At 40.8% G+C, this 6,522-nt stretch overlaps 1 pseudogene; it reads left to right on the plus strand.

Moving 5' to 3' along the window:
* Positions 1 to 2,549, plus strand: part of LOC121972918 — a 52,915-nt pseudogene extending 50,366 nt beyond the window's left edge.
* The last annotated feature ends 3,973 nt before the right edge of the window (positions 2,550 to 6,522 follow it).

Here is a 6,522-nt window from a genome sequence, read left to right on the forward strand (position 1 = left end):
GATCCAGCAGAGGCTGGATCGGTCGGCATGACCGATCCAGGTGTGTCTGGATCGGTCTGCAGACCGATCCAGGCACCTGGAGACGCTGGGATGCCTTCTGTTCGATGCTGGATCGGTCGAACGACCGATCAGATAGCATACTCATATGCCTCTGGATCGGTCGGCTGACCGATCCAGGATCCTGATACTGCAACGGATCGGTCGGCAGACCGATCAAACTCTGATATGAAATCAGAGTTCCTGATTTCAGAACTTTCAGGCACTGGAACGTGCCACAACTCACAGACATAGGTTCTAGATACATGAAAAACATTCTAACATTAACCTACATGCGTCCTAAACTGGACAAACTGAATAGTGCATAGTTTTACTGGATTAAAACATTTAACAAGCTAAGGACTAAACCATAAGTAAACTAACAACGTAAATGCTGGAATTAAGCTGTTTAGACCCCTAGGATCTTTATCCCAAACCCCTTGCACACACACACCTCCATAGCATTGTCCTCCAGCCTCCGCTAGTCCACTTTTCTTTTACCTGTATCTGCAGTATAAGAAATGTAGTACCTGTAAGCTAAAGAGCTTAGTAAGAAACCATCTACCTCACAAAAACATGCAACGATGCGATTATATTTTTAAAACATGCTGTTTGAAAACTGAACTGAGCATGGCAACATGGCATGGCATACAAACATGTACTGAACTGTTCATGGCATACAAACAAGCTGAGCATAGCATACTATATCTGAAACTAAGCATGAATACTGAACTGATCATACATATACATCTAACTGGTCATGAACTCAAATCATGAAACTTAACTGAGATAATTAACTGAAACTAAACTAAGTTAGTGTTTCCATCACTGATTACATATTTGGAAAACTATATATAATAATAGATGAAAATACTAAACATGCTGCTGGGGCCCTGGCAACTGTACTTACTGTGCGCGCATCCCTCCAGCAGGGTTACTAGGTTATCTGAACCTAGGGACGACTGTGGGAGTCCAGCCCATGGATATCTGATCCAAGTACAGTGCCAACTGAATAAAAGTAAAATACTGAATACTGTTTTATTTTACTTTGCTGTTCTAGGTTATCTGCACCTAGAACTAGGTTATCTGAACCTAGAGGCTACTGTGGGAGCCCACCCAATGGATATCTGATCCATATAGCTGTAATAACTGATAATAAACTGAGTAAAATGTTTCTAATACGTTTTACATGCTGTTAGGACGTCTACTGGTGCATCCTTCTGAACTAGGCATTCTACTGAATGCTTGGTGTGCACTGAGAGCACACCCTATAACTAAAAACTGTAAAACTACTAAACTAACGCCAAAACTAACAAGCGAGAGCAATTATACTGCAGGTGAGGGGTTTCTTACCTCAATCGCAAGGTTTTCTTACGATTCTAACCGCTAGGTTTTCCGAAAAACTGCTCCGTTCGACGAACCGCTTATGTCCTCGCGTCCCTCTCGCGGAGAAGACCCTTTTTCGTGTTGGAGTCATCGCCGGAAGATGTTCCCTTGACCCTTGGCTTGGTGTGCCGTGCGTGAGGAAGAGGGGAAGAAGCGGCGGTGAGGTTTCGGTGGTGAGGGTTGAGAGATTGCCAAACCCAAAAATAAACCAAAACCCACTTAAGTTTATATTTATATTAAGTGGGTAACTAGGCCCAAAACAAATATAAATATAAATGTTTCCCTTCTCTTTCAGCACGGCCCTGCTGGGTTCAACTGGTTACTAGCATTATCCCTTAACCCATAGGTCTCGGGTTCGATCCCCGCCTAAGCTATTTTGCGACTTATTTGTTTTTGCTACTTCCGGTACTCCAAAAATTATGTAAAAATATCCTAAAAATCTAGAGAAATCGTAGGATATTTCTAAAATAAATTAGGGAATTTTTCGGGCTTTACAGATATCCATCCCTTGATCTATCTCGACCTAGTCATACTCAACGTTAATCTAGATATCCATGCCCCCTCTAGATATCTATCTGATCAAGGACTATTTTCAAATTAATATACCTATTAATCTATAGAACTTTATCATTAATCATATACGTACAGAAAAATAAATAATTCATGATAAATACTTGCCTTTATAAAATAATTATCCATAAAATACATAAGAAGTGTCTTGTCACATAAGTGCACACACTAACAATAATGTCGGGTTACTTCTCCCTGGTATCCAAAAGGCAAACATCCAGCGAGGAATGGTGCTTGCCAAGCCTGGCACGATCACTCCCCACACTAAATTTTTCGCCATTGTCTACATCCTCAAGGAAGAAGAGGATTGGAGGCACTCGCCCTTCTTTTTAGGGTACAGATCGCAGTTCTACATGAGGACCATCGACATCACAAGCAAGTTCACAACCATTAAGAATGACAAGGATGAGGAAGTGAAGATGGTGATGCCCAGAGAGTGCATCAATATGGAGGTGGAATTCATCTTGCATGTGACATGTGACCAGGGCATGTGGTTCGCTATTAGGGAGGGTGGAAAGACCTTTAGTGTTGGCGTCAACCAATCAATTGTTGAGTAAATTATGAATGTAAGAATTACTTGGTTTTCATTTGGTTGCAGGAGCTATCCATGGATTACTACTTTTTACATCATAACTATTGCAAAATTTAGATCAAATACAAGTTTAGCTAGGTTGCCATCCAAGAAAACCTTGACTATGCATTGCCAAAAATTTTGCTCTTTCTATTTCCTTTACAATTCTTATTTTTTACTACATTGATTTGTCTTTATATTCAAGTGGATCTCTCATAACTTATTGCAACCAAGTCATGTAATTTAGTTTTACTTGCGCTTAGTTTGTATAAGTATTACTGTGCAAGTCCTGGATGATTTAGTTTTCAAATTTATTCTAGTTGATGTTTACCTAGGAGAGGGAATTTACTTGCTGACTAATAGTTTATTCCTAATTGGTTTTTCATAGGGAACTTATGACTCAGGAGATTTAATTGCTTTTTGCTATATTACTTGTTGACTGACAGTTAATCCTTGTTTAGTGTCTCATAGGGAATCTATGACTCAGGAGATTACTTCAAATTTTCTTGAACTTCTCTTTTTACTACCTATTGAGAAAGTTTGTCCTTTGGTTAGGACAGTAAATAAATTGAATATTTATGAATAAGTTTGGTGTTTGGTTTGATAAGAATTTATTTATATTTGTTCAATATACACAAGATCAATTAAATAAACAAACTTGAACAACTTGTTAAACTAAATAAACAAACTTGAACATATGTTTAGCTCATTAATGTTTGTGAACAAAATTCATTAACCATATTTATTATTAAAACTCTTATCAACATGTTAAATAAACAAATAATACTTTTAAAGTGAACAAACATGTTAAAATTATCAAGCTCAATAACCAATCAAACAAGCAAAAGTTTTAAACAATCAAACAAGTTTAAATTGAGAACTCGATAACATCTAAACGAACCAAGCTCTAAGCTTGAATTGAGAGCTTGATAATATCTAAACGAATCAAACTCAAGCTATTAAAAATAAACCAAGCTAAACTTGAACAATCATTTTAAAAATTTTATTCATTTTAGACTCAGTTTGGCATGACTCGGTTACCTTATCAAACAAGTTTGAATACCCTAAAACTTGGCTTGACTTGGCTTGCTTACAATCCTACCTTTAGTAGTTGATGCGGATGTATTTGGAGGCCCAAGGGAATTAGGGAGAAAGGAAAGGTTATCTTGGTCAATTCCTTGTTAGGTCTTTTAGAGGGGAGGAAGGGCTTTGAGGTGAGGGGACTTTTCGGGGTTTGGGTCCCCCGCCACATTGGGGCTGAGGCTGAGACTAGCAGATGACGTCGACACTACCCCCATCGCTTTGTAGGCACACTGCCACTCTCTGGCCTTCACCGTTGGTCACTCACGTGTCACAGGGGGCTCTCTTTCTTCAAGCTCACACGCGCCACCTCCCCTCACACCAGTAGCCTTGTCACCTCCGGTCAATGCCACTACCACCTCCGGCCATTGCCACCTTGCAATCGTCACTATGAGCCAGGCTGAAGCCACACACGGTGTGCCACCCGCCTCTCACGTGGCCAGTGCCGCCTACCTCTAGTGTCGCCAACTGTTCCCACAGATGGTACCATCTCTCTATTCTCTTCTTATCTTCTCAGCTTTCAAACGGGATCATATTTGACACTGTTTGTGAGAACTTTGCCTGATCTAGAACGTGAAGATGGACAACATCAGAAAATTCCTTGCTATTGCCATGATCCCGAAGGATTTCGGTGAACACATTGCCTCTATAGTACATAATGAAAATGGAATTTCTTAGACATCATTCTCCATTGATCGGGGTGCTCAAGCTTACGGGTCTTCATCCTGACAAGACCCTTATTCTCTAGATCCTTAGGCATCACAAGTGTTGGATTATTATTATTATATTATATTCTCCCCTCACTTCACGGGTTTTTGGGAGTCAAGGGATCGAGTCAGATCCTCTGTCGATTAACAGGTTAGTTTTTCTATCATATATCCTCAACCGATTAGCAAGATCTGCTATAGCTCACTAATTAGATACTAGGGGTACAACTCCCCGATTAGGATCCAAGGACCTAACTCTCCTATAACGGACTAGGGGCCTTGCTCTCCGATCAGGGATTAGGGGCTCAACTCCCCGATCAAGGGTGCTACGAGCTCTACTCCCTCATATTGCTACGAGCTCCACTTCCACTAACATTAGGGATCCACCTCCCCCGTTCGGGGTCGAGCTATTGCCATTGGTTTCGGACTGAAGTATCACCACCAGTCTTGGACCAGAGTATCTCTAAGGCATTCAGGTCATATACCGCACCTCCAGACTCTAGAGACGATTGGCCAAGTTATAAGCAAGTCTGCCCTCACATTTATATTCCAGACTCCTAAGCCATTCGATCAGGATATAAGCAAGCATGCTCTCATACCATGTCCCAGACTCCTGAGCCGTTCGATGGGGTTATAAGTGAGTATGCTCTTGTGTCATATTCTAGACTCCCGAACCGTTCAACCGAGTTATAAGCGAGCCTAATCTCGCATTTATATTCCAGACTTCCAAGCCATTTGACCTAGTTATAAGCGAGCATGCTCTTGCGTCATATTCTAGACTCCCTAGCTATTTATAAGCGAGCCTACTCTCACATTTATATTCCAGACTCCTGAGTTGTTCGATCGGGTTATAAGCGAGTATGCTCTTGTGCCATATTCTAGACTCCCGAGTTGTTTGGTCGGGTTATAAGCGAGTCTGCTCTCACGTTTATATTCTAAACTCTCGAGCTGTTCGGGTGGGTTATAATAAGCATGCTCTCACGTCATATTCCAGACTCTCAAGTTGTTTGACCGAGTTATAAGCGAGCCTACTCTTGTATTTATATTCCAGACTCCCGAGCCATTGGGTCGGGTTATAAGCAAGCATGCTCTCGCGCTATGTCCCAAACTCCCAAGTCGTTTAGCCGAGTTATAAGCGAGCATGCTCTTACTTTATATTCCAGACTCCTGAGTCGTTCAACCAGGTTATAAGCGAGCATGTTCTCGTGCCATGTCCTAGACTCCTGAGTCATTCGGCTGAGTTATAAGCGAGCATGCTCTTGCACCATATTCCAGACTCCCGGGTCATTCGGTCAGATTATAAGCGAGCATGTTCTCGCGTTTATATTCTAGACTCCCGAGCCATTCAGCTGGTATATAAGCAAGCATGCTCTCGTGTTATATTTTAGACTCCCAAGCTGTTCGGCTGGGTTATAAGTGAGTATGATCTCATGTCATATTTTAGACTCCTAAGTCATTAAGCCAAGTTATAAGCAAACATGTTCTTGTGTCATGCCCCAGACTCCAAAGCCATTCAACGGGGTTATAAGTGAGCATGCTCTTGCGCTATATCTAGACTCCCAAACTGTTCAATCGTGTTATAAGCGAGTATGCTCTCGTGCCATGTCCCAAACTCTTAAGCTGTTTAGCTGGGTTATAAGTGAGTACACTCTCGCGCTATATTCCTGACTCTCAATTCGTTCCACTGGGTTATACGCCAGCATGCTCTAGCACTATTTCCCAGACTCTCGAGCCATTTAGAGGGATTATAAGTGAGCATGCTCTCGTGTTATATTCCTGACTCTCGAGTTGTTCGGCCAGGTTATAATTGTTAGAGTGTATACTAAAAGTCTAGATTTTTGTATAAACATATAAGAATCACATTGGTCAAATGCCTACATTTATGCTAAGTGTAGTTGTCCATTTAATTTATATTGTAGATAACATGGTGTGAGGAGACACACAGAAGATCATGTTATCAAATCCTTATAAATTATAAACAGTTGCTCACAACCAAGATAGAATGGGGCAAACCATTGGAGTGGTTATAGTGTAATTAGGTATTAGTTTATCTTGAGTAATAAATTACACTAGTACACTATGAGTATATTGAGTAGGACCAATTGAGGTAGTATCTTTTTATACTGACTATATAAAAGAACAATACCTCTGTTATTATAGAAGTGTGTACTC

Source organism: Zingiber officinale, chromosome 4A (genome assembly GCF_018446385.1).
Source record: "Zingiber officinale cultivar Zhangliang chromosome 4A, Zo_v1.1, whole genome shotgun sequence".
In the NCBI taxonomy this organism is placed as follows: Eukaryota; Viridiplantae; Streptophyta; class Magnoliopsida; order Zingiberales; family Zingiberaceae; genus Zingiber; species Zingiber officinale.